This window comes from Sturnus vulgaris, chromosome 1 (assembly GCF_052056855.1).
Source record: "Sturnus vulgaris isolate bStuVul1 chromosome 1, bStuVul1.hap1, whole genome shotgun sequence".
NCBI classification, from domain to species: Eukaryota; Metazoa; Chordata; class Aves; order Passeriformes; family Sturnidae; genus Sturnus; species Sturnus vulgaris.
In genome coordinates this window covers 119,022,362-119,042,437 of record NC_142243.1, presented here as the reverse complement: position 1 = coordinate 119,042,437, position 20,076 = coordinate 119,022,362, and the positions used below count along the sequence as shown (strand labels likewise).

The following is a 20,076-nucleotide window of genomic DNA, read 5'->3' as shown; positions in this document are numbered from 1 at the left end:
CTTGTTGACAGCAGGGCTGCCTAGAACAGGTTGCCCAGGACCACATCTCAGTTGGGTTCTGAAAATCTCCACGGATGAAGAGTTCACCACCTCTTGGGGTAACCTGTGCCAGCCATCCTCAGACCATAAAAGCGTTTGTTTACACTTAAATGGAATTGCCTGGATTTCAGTTTGTGCCTATTGCTTCCTGTTCTGTCATGGGGAACCATGGAGAAGCTCCATGTTCTTTACTCCCCTCGATCAGGTACTGATACACACTTGATGCCTTGGTTTTAGCTTCTATATTTTTCAGATTCTTTGCTGCTTGGTGTGTAAGAAAGCTTCTGCTCCTGAAACAACTGTAAAAACAGAGACTGATGCAGACAAAAACATGCTTTAAATTATTCCTTTTCTATGCCTAAAGAACTGTTCATGATAATAATTATTTTTCTTTGAATGATACTCAACTGTACAAGACACTACTACTGTTAGTTATTTATTACTGTTTATTATTGTTATTAATTACTGATAGATATTTACCTATTATTAGATATTTACTGTTAGATATGTATTGTTATTAGATACTTATCTATTGTTAGATATTTATTTACTATTAGATATTTATCTGTTGTTAGTTACTTACTATTATTAGATTCTTGTCTGTTATTAAATATCTATTATTAGTAGATATTTAGAATAGAGATTTGACAAGGTAAAGACCTTGTCAAGCCTCTAAAGGGTGGAAATGATGTCTTGGGTTTTAGCTTTTATATTTTTCAGACTCTCTGCTGCTTTGTGTGTAACTCTGAAACTTCTTGTTGGGTGTTAGTAAGTTCTCTTCACAGGGTAGTCAGACAAAACAATCCCTTCCCAGATGGAGAATCAAGGACGAGGTACCCAAGAAGCATAAACAATGGCTAAGGGAAGGGAGCAAGCCAGGGTTGTTGAAACTTCATAGCCCGGGGCTGTGGTTGGACAATTGACCCCAATATGTAGATGAACCAAAACTTATGAAAGTGTAAAAACTCGTGACCAGGTTCCATTTTGGATTTGATTTGGGTGCAGCCCCGGCCAGGCTCTTGCACTACCCAAGGTGTATGCTTTCAATAAGTACATATTTGATTCCTTTGGCTCTGTCTAGTCTCTGTTCCAGGTCAGCCTTTCCAGGCATCACACAAGTCCGTAATTAATTTTAGTGAAAAACAGGGGGAAAAAACCCCAACTTTGTGTAGGATCCTAAGGATCCTAGTGCTGCCAGGACTATTTTCCACAAAGCCAGAAGTAAGTAGTTATAAAAAAATCAATGTAATTCAACACCAGATGGATTTAGTATCTGTAATGTTTTGTAAAAATGGATGTGTTCTAAGAGTTACTTATAGATATGCTTTTGTTGCAAATTTAGGCTTCAGAGTTGCAAATTTATACTTCACTACTTCACACTGAAATAAAATATGAACGTATGAGTTATTTTGAAGCATAAGAGAAAACACTTGCACTTATCTCTTTAGGGAGCTCAGAGTCAGAGTTGATAGTAAAAAAGCATCCCAGTTTTCCTACACATACCATAGTCCTCATCAAGTCACACTACAGATGAAAAATTCAAATCCTGTATACTTTAGCACAGGATAGGAGCATAATCTGCTTGGCTGTTTTTCTGTGAGGATTTAATGAAGGCAGTCTGAAAAACTTCCTCCCAGTGGACAGCCTGTGGCAGGATTCTTTAGGCACCCAGTGCAGCCAATGTGCCAACTGCCAGCAAAAGAAAAAAGAGAAAAATAAATGTGACTTTAAGGCAGTTAAGTACCCACACATCCTGGAGCCCTGCAGGCACCAGTGAAGCTGTCAAAATTCAGATCAGTAATGTGCCACAACTGTGTGAGACACCTTTGAAGAGCAGGAGAAGCAGAAGCAGCTCCTTGGGTCAAGCTCTTACAGAAACACAGCTGTGGTGTGAGGTACCTGCATGAAGGTATGACAGAAAGGAGCCCTGTTTGCAGAAAGTGGTCAGCAAAGCTCATAAATCACTCTAGAAAGGCCTGATCTAGAGATGACAGGAAGATGAACGGAGATGCTTGCTTTCAGTAAAGAGCTAACTGGCTGAGAGAAAAAAAAGCAGATATGTCAGACTTGAAAAGGTCAGGGGCACGATTTGTATTTGTCAGAATGAGCTTTCCAAGCAGGAGTCAAGGACTTCTTGCTGCAACAAATAAATGCATAATAACTTTTAAAAAACCAAGCACCTTTGCTAAGAGAACTTACATTCTTCACCTGTGTGCTGTCCTTGGGAACCTCTGCATAAGTGATATTTTTAGATATTATTGTGGCTTAACTCCAGTCAGCAGCCACTCGCTCACTCTCCCAACCAGCAGGATCAGGGAGAGAAGAGAAAAGGTAAAAGCCAGAAAACTCATGTTTACATAAGGACAGTTAAATAGGGAAAACAAACCATGCTCCCATGAGCAAGTAGGTGTTCAGCCAGATCCTGGGAGAGCAGGGTCCCATCACATAGCAGTGACTTGGGAAGACAAACACACTCACTCCAAATGTCCCTCCTTCCTCCTCTTTCCCCCCACTTTATATACTGAACATGATGCCACATGGTCTGGAATATCCCTTTGGTCAGTTGGGGTCACCTGTCCTGGCTGTGTCTGCCCAACCCTCCCATGCACACCCAGACCCTCACCAGCATGGCAGCACAGAAAGCAGGAAAGTTGTTGGCTCTCTGCAAGCCCTGCTGAGCAATAATAAAAACATCTCTATATTATTAGCCTGTGTTCAGCACAAATCTAAAACACAGCCCCATACAGCCACTGGAAAGAAATTCAACTACCCCAGCTGAAACCAGCACAGATATCCACCTCTCAAAAAGGGGGAGGTGGCTGCAAAGATGTCAAAGAGTCCAAGGTTGAATGACAGGTAGAAACTGAGGGGCAGAAAGAGGGATTGGAGAAAGTTGGGAAAAAAGAAGAGTAGATTTAAGTGGGAAAATGGAGCAGACAAATTTAGAAAGGTGGTAGCAGCAAGGAGAGGAGAACTGTGGTGAAGAGAAACAAGAAGCACTGGAGGATAATGACACCATCATATTCGGAGGTCCTCTTCTGCTGCACTCTCCATAGTACCTGTGTTTCACAGAAAATTGACAGCAATTGTGCAGCCCCTGACAGAATTTACCCAGTCCCTGGAGAGCTAGGGACCAAAATAGCAACCTCTCCACAAAATAGTAAAGGAAAACAGGGGATACCACATGGCACAGAACCATGGATTACAGTAGGGCTGATGTAACAGTAATGGAAGAAGAAGTGATATAATTTATCATATCCCTCATCATCTTCTGACTAGACTGCTGTTGTAATGTCACAGTAGAAATACAAAGCTGCACACTCATTTCCAGATGACTGCAATGCCCAAAATACCCAATGACAATTATGACATTGAGACAGAAGGAAATCATCCTTACCCTGGGAAGTTTGTACTGTAAGCGCTTGCATAGACAGGAATAGTTACACTGATATTTTTCACTCTTTGTAAAGACATTTGCAGTGATGGTTTATAATCCTAAAACACAGACTGTTCAGTCTACCTTGCAACTCCACAGTTTGTGGTCACATAAGAGATAATTCATCTTTATTGTCTCCGTTTCTCCCACTCCAGCCTTTTTCTGCCTAGATTATACAGGCAGGAAACATTTTGGCAGACACTGTATCATATTGTGCTTTTGTATTATAGGCCAACACACCACATTGTATTAACATCTCTCCTTCAGTAACATTATATACAAAACCAGACCTTAAAAAGCCACTTATATCCATGGACGCTAAATGACCTTAAATAGGTGAAAGCTAAATGTTCACTAACTTGTGAAAATGTGCATACCACTGCAAATCTAGATACCCACATTTCTCTCCAGTTAAACAGCACTACTAACATGTACAAGTCTTCTGACACATTGCATTACTTTGTTACAGCATTGTTTCTATAGCCTTCCTAATCAGGAAGTAGAATAACCTTTGGTTTAGTCTACCAACTTCCACAGTGTTAAGCTCCCTCAAAAGAAAAGTAAGAATTTAATAACCTTCTTTGCCATTAATTGGTGTTTTTGTACTACACACATTCAGGAAGGTATGGATGATACAGAAAAATTATTCTACAATACCCAACAGATAAGCACCCAAATAAGTAGATGGCCATAGGATCATCATCAACGTAGAAATATTGTTTCAATTAAGATACCAATATACTACAGAAGTCTGAAACAGCTACACAACAGGGCACAAATCCAAATAACATCTGTTATGGAACAGACAATTAACGTTTAAAAATGACATATATACAAAGCAAAGATCAGGGTTGGAAGCTCCAGGTGCTTCATGGAAAGATGCAGCAAATATTTTTATCTACAGGCATCCAAAGCACATCCATGAAAGACAACGTGAAATTAAGACAGGAATCTCATTACCAGGATTATGCAGACAATAGCATCCAGGATTACTATTTGCTGGCTGTATTCTGCATTTAATCTATCAAGTCACACTTAATACTGCAGGTAATACATTTAAGAACAATTTAAATTAATCATAACAGGAGATCAAGTGTAAAAAAAAATTAATATCCATTTTAATTTACCATACCATTATGAGAAATGCAAAAAAGAGCCATTTTCACTTCCTGTTCTATAAAACACAACTCTACTCTTTACACTGCAAATGCCTGACAAACAGCTGCCCAAAGCTAGACTTATTTCATTCATCCTGTTTCTAAATCCACACGGTTAGTCCCCAGGGTAACTTGTGCCAGGCAAAGAGCCCCGCAGGAGGGGAAGGCAGGACAGGGCAGATGTTCCCTGCCACCAGCTCTCCTGTGCCCAGTCCCAGGGCATGGGAGGACACACATCCCTGAACTGGAGCAACAGCTGTCTGCATACAAGGAACATTTTGGACCCCATTAAACAGTGCTGCTGCATCAGTGTGGGAGGAGTGTCACAACAATAAGGCCTTCCCAAGCTGACGCGTGCTGTGCTGAGCCCACAGAGAATCTCCACTGAGAGGGCTCATCCTGCACCTTCACACCACCCAGCCCAAAAGTCTTCAGATCTGAAGAATGAAATGACCTTCACTCAACAAAAACAGAAAACAGGCAATTGATTTGCTGTGAATTCTCAAAGTGCTATAATAAGCATTTATAGATGCGCTATTGAATGTCTCGACCATTTAAGCAGACGGTCATTTCATCAGCAAAGTAATAACTGGAGTTAGTTCCAGAAACAGAGGAAAAGCAAAAAGGAGCTTTAGGGCACAATGCCACTTTTCTCATTCTAATATAAACCTATATGCATATATCACTGGCTGCTACTCGACTTAAAAACTGTAAGGCACATAAGTACAAATCCTGCAAAATAAACACTTTGGTAATACTTTAAATCCTTACGACTTTTTCTGGAGTATCTCTTTCATTGCTAACAGGCTACAAAAAAAAATGCATTAACCTTAAGTATCATCTTTCCCCTTTAGACTTGGTAAGGGTTTAAGTAATGCAAAATTCACTTATATACATAGCAGTAAAAGGACATAATACCTTAATAAGGAAGAGTTAGTGCAGCACAGTTTATTACAGCTACTCAGTTTACTGCATATATCCCATCTCCAGCCAGCAGCCAAATCTGGTGTTTCTAACATTACTCTTACAAGAGTATTTCCATTGGATTATGATGAGAATACAGGTATGACATTGAAATTGTTTTCTACACAAACATATGTTAGAGTTATATGGTAGAAAAATATATATGTATTTATATATGTTTACCTGCATATATAAATTAAACACTCGAGATCTTGATTTTCACAACATACTTTTGTGCCTCTACCATACATACGTGTACACACATACATACTGTATTCCTGTTGGGAAAAAAAAGTCTCCTTTTCACATAACAAAGGACTTGGAGATTCAATTATAGGGCAACACATCAGAAATGAGAACAGTTCACAGAGGCACATAACAGACATGCTATGCATACATCTCCTAACAAAAGAGTAATTAAAAACCTTTACATCAAGAAACTCACTGACAAAGCTTGAGTAGAAAATCTCATTGATAATAATCTGAAGTGTGTTAAATTTCCTGGAGCAATACACTGGTTATAGTTAAAATATGCTTACAGAAACAAGGATGTCAACTTTTTAGAGAGTTATTCACACAAACTGTTGCTTCAATTTGTTCTCTTAGTTTACGGAGAAGAAAAATGAGGTTGTAACAGAATGAAGCAATAACAAAGTAGCAAATTCCTTGCTGTTAAGATATTGCACAGTTAAATTACAGTGTCACCAGTTCTAGTTTCACTACTGTCACGTTTTCTTGTGATGCTTGCCTAGATCACCACAGCTCTTTCTGGAGCAAAGACATCCACACCTGAATAGCTGCTGGTGCATCGTTCAGTTCCAGTGGGTGGTGGTATTACCGGTATCCACCACCAAAAATATAACTCTTACAGTGTTTTTCCAGACATACTTTATGTTGCTTACAAATAAGAATAGCCTAATACATGGAGTAGAAAGTATCAGCCTCTCCTCTCTTAGAAAACCCACTTGTCTGGATTTGGTAAACATGATTCAGCTGAGGATATTTACCTTCTACATTTCATTATTACTAACACTGATTTCAGTTACTCCTTTTTGGGATGCTGTTGCAAAGGTTATAAAAACAGAGATAAATAACTTAAGCTGAACCTCTGTTAAAAAAGGCAGAAGGCATAAATCAGCTTAAAGCATCTTTAAAACACTTTTGGTTGGTAACTTGGGGCAATGAGGGAATATAAAACAGCTCAAGAACAACATGTCTTCACATCTTGAGTCCTCCCTGTCCAGGCTTAACTATCACAATGCAAAAATGCCATTTTCCAAGTCTGCCTAAAAGAAAACAACTTCAAAAACAGCTCCTGGAATATGGAAAAACAACTTGCTCTTGACTGAAATAGATACCAAGTTAACTGTATTAGTCAATAGCAAAACTTCCAACTGTTATGTATCAGCTGTGATTAAATCTCCCAAATACACTTCTGTTTGAATACACAATCACAAATAATAGAGAATGTGTCTTTGCTGTGCCCACTGCCATATAAACCTGGTAATTGAATAAATGTTCACATTTGAGGGTATCTACTCAGAAGGTAACACAGTTCCACACCACATGCTTGAAAAGGGAACAACCTAAATTTTACTTTGGTTTTTACAGTAGAAAAAACCTCTTCAAGGATAAGTGCAGAGGGAAGAATGAAGACTAATACCAAAATAGCTCCTGTTCCTAACACCTTTCTGATCCTGGCTGAGACAATCTACTCGTACCTCGGACGCATGGTGGCAGCCAGCCAGCCAGATGACTGGTGACTTAATATACAAGTTCATGTGGGCTCTGGAGTCTGACATAGACAAGGGCATTAACTCTGAAGTCTCACCAGTCAGCCTTAATAATCAAAACTCATCAAATGAGTCATGACTACATTATGAGACTTTTTTTTAATACTTTATGCTTGCTTTCTTTTGTTCTGAACAGCTTTCACTGTAGAATGTTCTCATTAAATATGCATGCTTTTTATAGGAAAAGTTGTGATCAATTGATGCGTAGGTCAAGCATGAAAAAAACTTAAATGAGTATGACGCTATGATAAATACTGTAATAGTCTCAGAATCACAGATTAAAAGATTGCCATAAATATATCTTGTTTCTTTCTACTGCTGAAGGCAGTTCTCACAATAAACAAGGCTTTGGGCCAAAATTCAGCCTTTGAGGACAATAAATACGTATAAAATACATGTATGTGCAAGCAAAGAATATATTGAAATCTACCAGACTGAATAGCTTCAGTTTCATTTTGAAAGCCACTTAAAATAAAAGCCAGTAGATGAAACAAAGAATCCACCCAAACATGAAGGCTCCAGCATCTTTGTTGAAAGAACAATAGCATAATACTTCGCATCCCTCTACCTTGTTGCAAGAGAACCATGAAGATAGTTATTGCTGTGATCATATTAAAGAATACTTCACAAAATTATTCTTTAAATTGATCAACATTTACAGATTTATCTTCATATGCCAGTAGCTATAAATGCTCTAATTCAATTGCTTGGCAGAAAACATTCCAACAAAAAATATTTCTATTAGCATAACAAAAGGCAACCAGTAAAATCACTCTCATGCACAGGCTCAAAATTTCAAATGAAAGCAATATTCTCGTAAAAATCCACACTATTTTTGAACTGAACCCACTCCAATGATATGTTTTGTAATCTGATGGCTCTCCCACCGGAGTATACATGATATTAACAAAAGCAAGATCAAATTAAACAGATGACATGATTAACAGTATTCATTTCATGCATGACTGTTTTACCGGAGAGATAAAGACCTGAAAGTAATTACCACCAAGTAAAACTCCTTCACTGACCTCTCTGCTCCCAGCTAGCAGTCCTTAAGTACTGATGCTTTGCAACAAAGACCAGTGCCTTTCATCTGTGGGCATTCTCTTAGGCTCCGAGCTGAGCACCTCTCCCGTTGCATGCACGCAGTACCTCTGTATCTATGTCTGTAATGCAGCATAAAGATTACTGGGGAAACCTATCAAACCGGCAGGCAGCAACCCCGGCCGCCAATAAGCGGGAGGCACATGCAGAATCCAGCACATGCTCGCTGAGGCTCGCAGGCTGGCACCGCTGCTGAGCAGGCTGCTAATCTAATTATAGCCCTTGGCCGAGCGCAGGGCTGCTGAGGCACGGTGTGGAAACACAGCCCGGCACATCACACCTCGCAGCATCACTGCCTGGGACTGCCATTCGTCTGCCTGCATCACCATAAAATCCCTGCTTGGGTGCTGCTGTTGTTGTTGTTGTTTTTCCGAGTGATTCACCTATGAGGGGGTTTGTCTCCATCTCTGAAAACAAGGATCTATTTAGGTGTGCCCTTTGAGAAGCTGACCATTTGGAGTTTGCTAGGTCCATTCCAAGGAGACAATAAAATGAAGGTGTTTGTTCTGCCAGTAGGAATTCTTGTTTTGAATGTACGCATTGCCAGCATCACACAGAGCAGATCTCAGGTTCTGTGCATTACTGCACAATCTACAGCGTGGACTTCAGATCAGCAAGCCACCACACACATGCTTTCAGTGCACAGTAGCCCTACAGAAGTCAACAGGACCCCCTCTGTCCTTTACATTTCCTCGTGGGCAGACACCCAGATGATCAGAGGACTTCTGTGTGCATTGGCACATAAAGTCCTAACTAAGCTTTCACGAGTGCAAATGCCAGGGAAATTTTTGCCATTATGCAAAATAACTTAAGTCGTTTGGAAAATCATGAGAAAAGACTGCTTAGATGTATGGGGAATAAACACAACTAAGTCCTACATGCTTACTTATGCTTATTTTATAAATAAGTCCACAAAACAAAGGAATGTTATGGTCCAAGAGAACATTGCGTATTTGAAAGATGCTGGGAGCTTTACAACATCAGGTAAATAATCATGGAAAAAGATACAGAAGTTTGTTTAGTCTTCCTTGGTAGTACACTTAGATTAATCCTCACTGTTTAGCACAAACAGAAAAACACTCTTCAGATGTTTCCTGTTTCCACATGGTTCATATAATCACCTAAGCTCTACACTGACCAAAAGGTTTTCAAACAGCAGTGAGAAGATGGAAATACACCGCCTGACTATCACAAAAACCAGCTGTGGTGCCAACTCTCTCTTGTGAGACACAGTACATTTTTCATGACTGATATTACAAAAAATAGTATAATGCTACAGCATTATGTACATACAAACTACAATGCATTTTTAAGACATTTCACTAAGTTATACATAAACCATATCCATAAACATTACACTAGCAAGATCTTGAACCCCACTGCAATAATGAATTCCACTGTGCCCACACTGGCATTTTTTCTAATTCTTTACTCCTATCACTAGCACCATACAGTATCGGGCACAGTCCAAGAGCATGATATTAAAGGCTGTCTATAAACACTTTCTAGCTATTGTACTTACTTCAGTACAAAAATTATACTTGGTATAACATAAAATTTTACTAATAGAACAAGATCTCAATGTCATAACAGTGCAAGACCATATTTACTACCAATATGGAAATAGCTATGTCACAGCTTTCCTAATCTGCCAGTGTAAATTGCTCATAAAGAGTTGCTCTGTGCTAGAAGTAGACTTCATTGCCATAATAATATTCTCAAAGCTATATCTGGCTAGAAATAAAAAAGGAATGCAGGAATAGTGACATTTTGCTCCTTGATTCAATGTTCAGACAACATTAAGTTTTGGGTTCCAATAAAAGAAGGCTGTTTAAGTCTTTCTTTATAGATGACATCATCTAAGAAGCCCATCAATTATTATAAACTGTGCTTCTTTAAAATACTGTCGAATATTCCAAATTTCCCAGTCATACTGTTTGAAACCAGGATACTATGTACTTAATGAAGAAATGCAGAAGAGGCAGTTATACAGGGGTTTAAAAACTTAATTGGAAGAGTTCAAGAGGCACGTGAAAAAGATGCACAATGATTTGATTATCAGATCCAAAATGCTGTTTTTCTAACAACATTTTGCCAAAAGTAGCAACAGGGGAGTAAGACCAATAAGAGTCCTTACCATAGTCCTCTGATTATTGGGAATGCTCGCATTTGCTAAGCAAAGAAAAGATGCACAAACAGAAACAAAAAATAAAGAGACTCAATTCTTTTAATGTAATTCCCATTCACAAATTACCAAGGCGTGTACGAAACTTGAAAAAATTACCAAAAAAAACTGAAACAGGAATTAACCAAGCTTCAGCTGCTACAGGACTCTCAGTTTTGGTTCCCTCCCAGGCAAGGTGCTAAGCCTACATGTGTGTCCCCCCTCTGCCCAGCAGCTCCCCAAGCCCTTGATGCTTCACTCTGTTCAGCTCCAGCACAGCTCCCCAGCAGCCAGTCTCTGCCTCCTCCCACAGCTGCTGGCTCCAAGGGCATGCTCAGCCACAGCCTCAACAAGGGCTGCCCCGGCAGCACTCTCAACATACCATTGCAGCAGGGTGTTTACCCCAGGAGTTGATTTATTTTTTAAAATATCGTGGTAGCAGCTGCAAACGTGCATTTCAAGAAACACCTATTTGTCTCTGCAACAGAATCAGTACTCACTAAACCTCTGTGCTTCGCTTTGCAGATCAGCCAGAAGAGTGCCAAAGCCTGTGTCAATTTTTACACTTGCTTTTAACCATCGTGACGATATGCTGGATCAGGAAGGTACAGGGAACTGCACAGTGGAGATAACATTTAGTCAGCAGTCATTCACAAGAACCCACATTTGGCAATGGCAGGTGGGTAAAACTCCAATTGAGGACAATGCAGAGCTCCACCAGCCCGCCCTGCCACCCGTGGTGATGGCACACGAGCACCTGGACGATGCACTGGACCTGTGACAGGGTAGAGCCATCTATAGATGTGCCAGCAAGAGAAGCCAAGAGAGGTTTCATAAGGACACAGTTACAAGAGACTGATCAAATCCCAGAGAATACAGGTTTCACGAGGACACAGTCACAAGAGACTCCAGCAAGTCTCTGTTGGAAATGAACAAATTGTGAAAGGTACACAAGTTGGCCAATATTCGGCAGACTTTCATCGAAAGCAAAAGCCTGTCCCTGGCACAAGTTACCTGCCTGTGCTAAGCTTCAAATTCCTGCTCCTCCACATGGAAACAGAAGGTCTCTGCAACATTTTTAGCAATTATAAGCAAGTTAGGCTTTCTCTAGCTCAGCTCCTTGATAGAGGAATTTCAATTAAAATTTTCCAAAACCATATGGTGTGAGGCAGATGCCCATCACAGAGGGGAGGAGAGAGGAAAACCTATGAGGGTATGATGAATTCATCATATGACACAAAAACCAGCCTCCTACAGTGAAAACTGTCTAGCTAGCACATTAATGAATTTTGCACTTCATTTAGGCATATCTAAGTGAATTAACAAACAGATTACTATTTTGGGAACAAATAACTTTTTACTATATTATTATCACTTGTGTAAGTACTTCCATATCCAATTATTTTGATACAAGAATATCTTAAAAATTTCTGATGTGTCTTACAACTGAACAGGTTTTACTTTGGACACCACTTAACCTTTGGCTTAAAAATGTATTAAATATCACTTGCAAACTGCTACCTCAGTTACTTAATTAGATTTTGCAAAGTATAGTAAGCATATGGAATGAAAATGAGTTGAGCAAAATGGCTGGTGAATCAACATGCTGCATTTCTAAAGGCAATAGTGTGTATATTTCCAAGCTGTAGCCTTGAGAGGTTGAACTGAACCAATTACTCTAATGAATATTTTACTTGGCTTGATGCATTCATTAGACTTTTAGAAGTAAGTTAAACCATCCCATGGTTATGTTTACATAACAATAAAAATCTTAAGATTTTTGGATGGTACTTCTGACATTCACACAATTTAAAAGATAAGGGGACAATTTTCTCTTCCACTAATTTATCTACATTCCAGTTTTCCTTCCCAAATAAATTTATCTAGCATTATTTTCTTTTTCTTTTGAAAACTACCTTTGATTTCACAATAGCTATCTGCTGAGCTCTTTCCTTTCCTAACAAGTATATAGGAAGTCTGCCAATTGGTGGCAAACTCATCACTAGGCCCATCATCATTTACGGAGGAAAATAAAACATGGGCGTAGTGTTTGAGGTATAAACTTTTCTCTGGAGGTCACAAGTGCCTTGGGGTTGGCACTCAGCATGAACAAACATATTTTCACTTTGCCCCAGTTTTGACTGGTAAGCAAGCAGTTACCTATCCACATGTGTAGATTTGTCAATGCTCTCAATCATGTTTTGAAGTTGGACAGATAATGCAGAACTTCAAGGTTTTTTTCAAATGAGCTCATTATATCCATAAACGCCCCAGACAGAACTCCTTTGTGAGATTAATAACAGGCAGAGACATCTCTATATTAATGCCAGAGACTTGGTGCAGGATGGCACTAAGATTGATCCCTACAGACTATTTACTTTTACAGCATTCTTATCCAGTCTTATCTCAGAATCATAGAAAAAGCAAACAAAAAATTCCTCCACACCCACTTTCCAAAGAACATTACCATCCCTTGCCTCCACAGACCTAGTAGCAGCCTCACTGCAGACCTAACTGACTGAAATGATGACACCAGCCCATCACTGCCACCTTGGAGAGCCAGGGGAGGAGCAGTTCAGCTGTCAGTGAGGTGTGCTTCAACCCACCACTGATGGATGGTGGCATAAAAGGATCTCAAGGGAAACCTGCAAGAGCACTTGCACTTCGGACACAAAACCAAACGTGGAGTAACACAGTATTATTCTGTTCTTAAGAACACGCAAACCCCAAACAAAAGATCACGTAAAAAGGTCAGATTTCACATCACCCTGAGACATGCTTCCCTTTACATACCACCCAACACATCTCCACAACAATGTCAACTTTCCGTACCTCCTCAAGTTCCATCCATTTTTCCTTCAGTGCAAGGTTTTCTTCACATCTATACCATATTTCAGCAGTCACCTCAAACTACACAAATATGCTTTGTGCCCTCTTGTATTTTCACCTTACTTATTTTTCCTTCCCTTTCCTCACAGCTACTGGCAGAGACACAGTATGAACTATCCATTTCAAAAAGCTTAACACCTGTGAGCACAATCAAGGCCAAAATATGTGTGCCTTGTAGCCACCATTTCATAGGCTCTGGCTGACCAGCTAAATGGCCACAAAAGCTGGTGAGCCACAGAAAGGGACCACACTGTTTACAATAAACACAGAAATAGCTTTAAACAGTGTATCCAGAACATGGATCCCATATAATGCATGACTGACTCACACAGAACCAATGATCATGACGCCAGCGAGTCAAAGATTGGAAAATATATTATAAAAAAACCAGCCTCTGCTTCTAAATGGTTAAGTGAGAAAGACACATTTGCAGACAACAACAAACAGGTTTTTAAAGAGAGCACAATAAAAAAAACAAACAAAACCACCAACAAAAATCAAATCAAATCAAAAAATCAAATCAAAACGCAACAAAACCAAAAAATAACCCCATGACTGATGTAAGATACAAGGTATAACGGTAGCAAAAGTTAACTGTTCACATGGACATGGAAGATTAAAACTACATTGGAACAGGCCACAGAAGGGCTTCATAAGTGGAGACACATTTTTTGTAGCTGCTGGTGGGAAATAGGGACCCTGAGAGCATCACTTAAACCAGAAAGCTGATAGACAAGTACTGATTTCCGTAGTGGAAGAGCAGAAAAAAAAAGAGCTTGCAATATAGTAAGTAAACTTCTTGCACCTCCACATTATTAATCTTTATCACCCCTGCTGGCATTTTCTTCTTCTCTATTTAGTAGCGTGTTCACTATGATCACCTTGCTAAAATGGGTGGCACAACCTGATGCTGAGTATATTCAACTGAGATAAAATTGCCTGGGAAAACCTTAAATACAAGTCTTCCATTACAAGACAGGTGCAATTTTTCAAAAATGCTACACTGCATTGAGTGCAAAGGCTGAAAGATGAAGTATAGCATTCCTCCCTTTGAAGAAAAAAACTCTGTCAGACCTGCTCACTTCTGTAATTAAGAATGTTATTTCCAATTCTGAGTAGAAAGAGCAACTCCAAGGTTTTCTTTGATCTTCTGTGACGACAATGAAGATCCATCAGGCTCTCTAAACCCCATTGTTTTTTTATTCTTCAAAGACTGTTTTTCATTCTCTTACATCTCTAAGTGAGAAGGTGTTTATGTTGAGCTGCAAGATGCAACTAGAAAGCAAGCCAAGGTGCAACTGCTGGAACATGAAGTGGCTCTTTGCAGACACTAATGCATACAGGCACTTGCACAAAACCCTCCTTGCTGCCAGGCAGCTCTCTGGGAGCTCAGAGATTGCAAACCTTTGAGACTTCAAGTCTCCAGTCCACACCCATAATTCAGGGTTTCAGAGCAACTCTAAGATCTTATTACTTTACACCAGAATTGAAGATATTTAGTGCAATGAATCCCAGAAGAAAACTATGCAATGGCTCTGGTTACCACAGAAATCAAGGCTAACGAGTTTGAAGACAGCCTATTAAATGTCAAGCCCTTTTAGCCAAAAGTAAAATAAATTTAGATTTTAATCTTAGAAAGATTATAATTAAATTTCTAGAAATTGTGTCCGTATAAAACCAGCAACCGTGACTCGCCATACTGGAACCCAGTCTCACGGTCTTCTTACAAGAAGCCAGAAGCATTTTGCTGGCACAGATGAAAAGCCTCTCCAGGAAGAGAGATTTAATTATTTAATAGAGCAAGCCAAAAGCTCTTTTATGAAAGAGTCATCAGGACTCTTATTCCATATAATGTTCCCAAAGAACAGCGTACTTTCATCTTGGACAGCTTGTACACCTAGCAAGTTAAATTTTGCTGAGCTGATAAGATCCCCTTGCCCTTCTTCCAAGAACTGCTTGATGCTTTTGTCCAATCCTCTAATACAAAATGAGCACACAAGTCACATAAGAAGGGCTACAAAAACTTTGCATAAATGGAGACAAATGAGTGGCTATTCCTCAAGCCGAGTGACTCCCACCCCTTCCTTTCCATCCTTTTCTGAATATTTGAGCAGACACTTTCATCCCTGCATAGTGCTCCAACTAAGATGAAAGAGAGAGTGATGATCCTACCAAAATTAGCATGAGAGCTAAGAAGTGCTCTGAAAAAGACAGGAAATGTGCACTAGGGGAATTCTGCCACATTCTGGGGACAAATTACTTAGTGTTCCACCTTCTCAAATCTTCCTTAAGCAAAATAGCAGGCCTTTTCTTCAACTTCCTTTCCTAGTCCTGGGAGGAAAAAGAAGTGCCAAACTTCCCAGAAGCACACATCTGCATGGCCAGTAGCCTCACTTCAGTCACCACTTAAAATACTACTGGTGCCAATAACCAGAATTTCTTCAGGTGGCAATTCTTATGAAGCGCCCAAACCGGATGGAACCTTTCAGACCTTTGTCACAGATGCAATTCCACTGCACTTCCAGAACAAGTTTCTAAAAGCACAAGCATTAAGATTTTCAGTTTTAAATTAAGCAAATTGAAAACACATAACAACCTTCATCTCAAAGGCACTGTAATTTAACACTGCTTACACACACATCACATTAGTGGGCATTTATTAATTTATCAAGAATTTATATCAACATAATATTAGGCAAAATCAGGGTAATGGTTACAGGCCTGAACTTAGTCTTCATTGTAAACTCACATACAGTTTGTGAGCACTGACATACAGCAAGTATAACTCAGCTTTTCCAATAATGCATTCAGTGAAGCTCAGTGCATTTTCGAGATCATTGATTTCCTACCACATCAAGTGGACAACTCTCAGCCGTGAGTCTTAAAGTCCTAAACATATCAGTGGTAGGAAGGGAAATCAGTAATCTCATACAACATAACATAGCATAACATGAGCCCTTTTTGTCCCTACAGAAAGTAGGCACAAACAGGGGGAGATAGGGTCAAAAGGTAAGCACTCAAAACTAAGTGAAGTCAGAATTGGACCTTTCAGTCAGTCTCAAACCTTTCTCTCCTACATGTTCTACAACAATGCAACCTTTACTGACATGAGCCAAGAAAGTCTCTTCTTGAAGTCTGCCTTAATCAGGATTTATAGAAGAAGCTGCTCCAAGAGTAATCCTCAAATAAAACAGACACTGATATTTTCAAAGCAAATTCCAGTAGTCTGTAGTCAAAACATAAGCAGCATAACCACAGTAAAAGGGCTGCTAGAAAAATGAAACATTAGCAAGTTTCAGAGTTGTCTAAGTGTTTATCACAGACTTCACTGTTGGCATTATTTGTATTCTATAACAGAAACTGCGTAACTATGAAACATGGTATAACTTGAAAAATGTCATGATTTCTTATAGTCAGTTGGACTGCTGCTGGCAATCCTACCATATCCCACCCACTAGCAGGAATATTGCTATTTGGAAGGACTGAGTGGAAGCAATGTGAATACCCCTATACATACTACTGAGTTTTCATGCTGATCAGTTCAACACATAGGCTGCAGCATGTGCACAGCTAAGTTGCAAAAATCTAATCATTTATCTGTCTTACAGTATTCAAGCTGTTTGGAGTACATACAACTTCCCCATTTATACAATTCTATATCTGTTTCATTTAAGATAAACAAACAGCTTTGACATATTGATGTTGGGAAGAATTTAGAAGGCTCATTTTCCCTTGAGGTACTGCAGATATACTAAACTCTTGTGGTAAACTAGTACACTATATCAGGTAAAAGCAGCTTCTATTATTGTTTAGCATTACATCACTAAAATGAGACAAAAAACCAACCAAATTAGGTGCACGATTTATTTTTTAAAATTCTACAGTCTATGTTAGAGCAAAGAACTATTTCAGAAGTCTGCATTCATTCAGAACTTGGGATTTAAACTGACTTTCACAGACCTAAGAGTGTATAAAGGAAAAGTCTGAAAATTGCCATATTTTGCAGTATTCACATCATTTTTTGGGGTCTCTCCATACTTACCATTTCAATTCCCAAAACTAGTGGAAGAAAAAATTTGTAGTAAAATCAGAAACTCCTTAAAGTCTTCCAAATTATATCGTATATTAGGAACACTTCATGTCTCCCAACCCATGACACTCCTCCAGCCTTACTGCAACTGAGTCTGAGTTAATGTTCAGCAGAATTTACAGGTAACTTCCTCAAGCAAATAAAAACACGAAACTAACTAACTGGGGATAAGTGAGCTGGCCTGGATATTAAAAAAAAAAAAAAAAAATCTAAAATCTGTAGAAGCTGCTGGTGGTGAAGGACATGCATGTCTGCACTTGAGAAGTACACTATGTCAGAAAAAGCCTAAACACAACAAAACCAAAGGAAATAAAAAAAAATGTGTCAAAGAAGAAAAAGGCAAGAAAAATACACATAAAAGGTATTAATAGGAAGAGAACTCCAGAAAACAAAGGATGCCTCCCAGGTGGCAATATATCTTTGCTCACCTCATCAACTTGCAAAGCCTGCTGCAGGCAGATCTATGCAACTTGTGAGGAAAACAGTAGAACTGTCATTGTTGTATAGATTATTTGCATCTCACTATTACAAATCTCAGGGGAACTTACCAATAACTACTTGGAAAACAAAATTATCCAGGCAAGATCCTTCCCAGCAGCAACACAAGCGGCGGCTCATACTTGTCAACTGTATTGTTTGTAGTGCAGACACAACTTTTTTTACAGACAGACAGATTTAATTTACATAGTCTTCGAGACAGTCAGATGGAAAAAGAGCATCGATCTCTTGCCTGAACCAACGCAGTTCAGCACTTTGATAGAATTAGCTGGAAGGGCTAAGCCCTATGGTTAAATATCACTCTGAGACACAGCAATCCCTCGGTGGAGGAGGAATGCAGGTAAGGGTAATGCCTTGGCAAAGACCAACCACCAAAAGGAAGGCACTGCTGCAGGTAGCAAAGAGAAGACATCTCTTCTTAAGAAGAGTATCATCTCCAGCTGAAAAGGGCAGCCTGTTGGCAGGTGGCATCAAGTTATGTTGTGTTTGAAGGTACTCTGAAAGGAGACAGAACTTATGCTCCCTTATGTTTGACCATCCCAAGAGAAAGATGCAGAGGCTGTATTCGTGAGAACACTTGGGAACACTTCCCACGTTGTTTTGGGTTTTTGTTTTTCTAAACATTATTAAACTCACTGTAGCCTACCACTGAGAAAGCAAAGATAGAAACAAGGATAAGAAGACAGAACAAAGCTAAAGATAGGTATAGTTACCTGATGCTTTAGATAACTGGTGAGTCATTTGAGTACTTGCACTAGAATTAAAGCACTCAAAAATTAAAGGTTGCTGTCATGCAATCTATAAAACAATGAAAGACTACACTATGTGCATATCCAGGCTACATCTCACAAATTCCTTCTGCCTCACCTCCCTTGCCAAAATTACCTGTATTTTTTGTTACAAGATAAACTAATTTCTTTCTTTATACAAAGTTCTTTAATACAAGGAATACCATTAATTTGAAGAGACTCAAAATATTAAGTTAACAAGATATGGAGACATCATCATTTAGGATACCTTCTCCTGATTCCCTTAACACTGATAAAATGTTGACTGTGACTTAAATAGGTGAGTGCAGTAACTTAGTATAATCAAAAGCAATCGTCCAAGGAAATGTGATCTAATACTTGTAATTTAAAATTATCTTGCAATCTGATCTAGAGAATAAAGAAAACAGAGACATCATTCAGGTGAGTCAACATTTTCATTACAGGCTGTGAAAAAAAGCGAATGAGCATTGCAAAAGACGTTCCTGTAGAAATGAGTTAAGATACAACTTGAAACAGTCACAAAGTAGGCATTGTTTATATAGATTTATTAATTTCTTTGAACCTGTTCTTGTTAGGAGAACACAGAAAGAGAAATGACAAACAGAAAGCTCTACAGAAGACAAACCCCTACAGAAATAACCCAGGCAACAAAACTTCATTTCAAACTGATGGGAATATAGCAAGCTTGGAAATCGGACTGATTACACTTTAATGCCAAACAGTTCCAGACAACTTAAATCACACTGAAATTACTGAGTTTTGGCTGAGGTCATGTATCTTGCTCTTTCTTTATTTGGGCAGCTCACTCTAGAGTGCTTCTGATCAAATATTGTTTGTATGACACAGGAGAAAATATTTCACTCCTTTGAAAGCTAAAAACACCTAATCTAGTATAAATTACAAATTATGGCTGCAGCAGGCAACAGCAATAAAAAAGACACAGTAATACTATTTTTAAATTTTTTTTTTTTGTTAAACAGTATTAAACAGATCTATGCAAAAACATGCTTCTTTCTGGAAAAAGATCAGAATACTGTTTTGAAGATGTCAACACACTCAAATCAGGGAAGGCTGACTTAGCTTCCGAATTGTGCATTTATCCAGCACAAGTATTTATACTAAAGTCTATTAAGAAGTCTGCTAGTAAGAAACCTGCCAATTGTTGGGAGTAAC

The 20,076-nt window shown here is 39.0% G+C and overlaps 1 protein-coding gene across 2 annotated transcripts in view; it reads right to left on the bottom strand.

The window, feature by feature from the left end:
• Positions 1-20,076, bottom strand: part of FAM110B (family with sequence similarity 110 member B) — a 111,284-nt gene that overhangs the window by 52,290 nt on the left and 38,918 nt on the right. The window contains exon 1 of one of the 2 annotated variants that reach the window (XM_088175283.1): positions 8,417-8,655. The exons of the other annotated variant lie outside the window; for it this stretch is intronic. The gene's annotated coding sequence lies outside the window, so the exon portion shown is untranslated. Of the gene's footprint in view, positions 1-8,416; positions 8,656-20,076 lie in introns of those variants that run through there. 2 annotated transcript variants of the gene reach the window in all.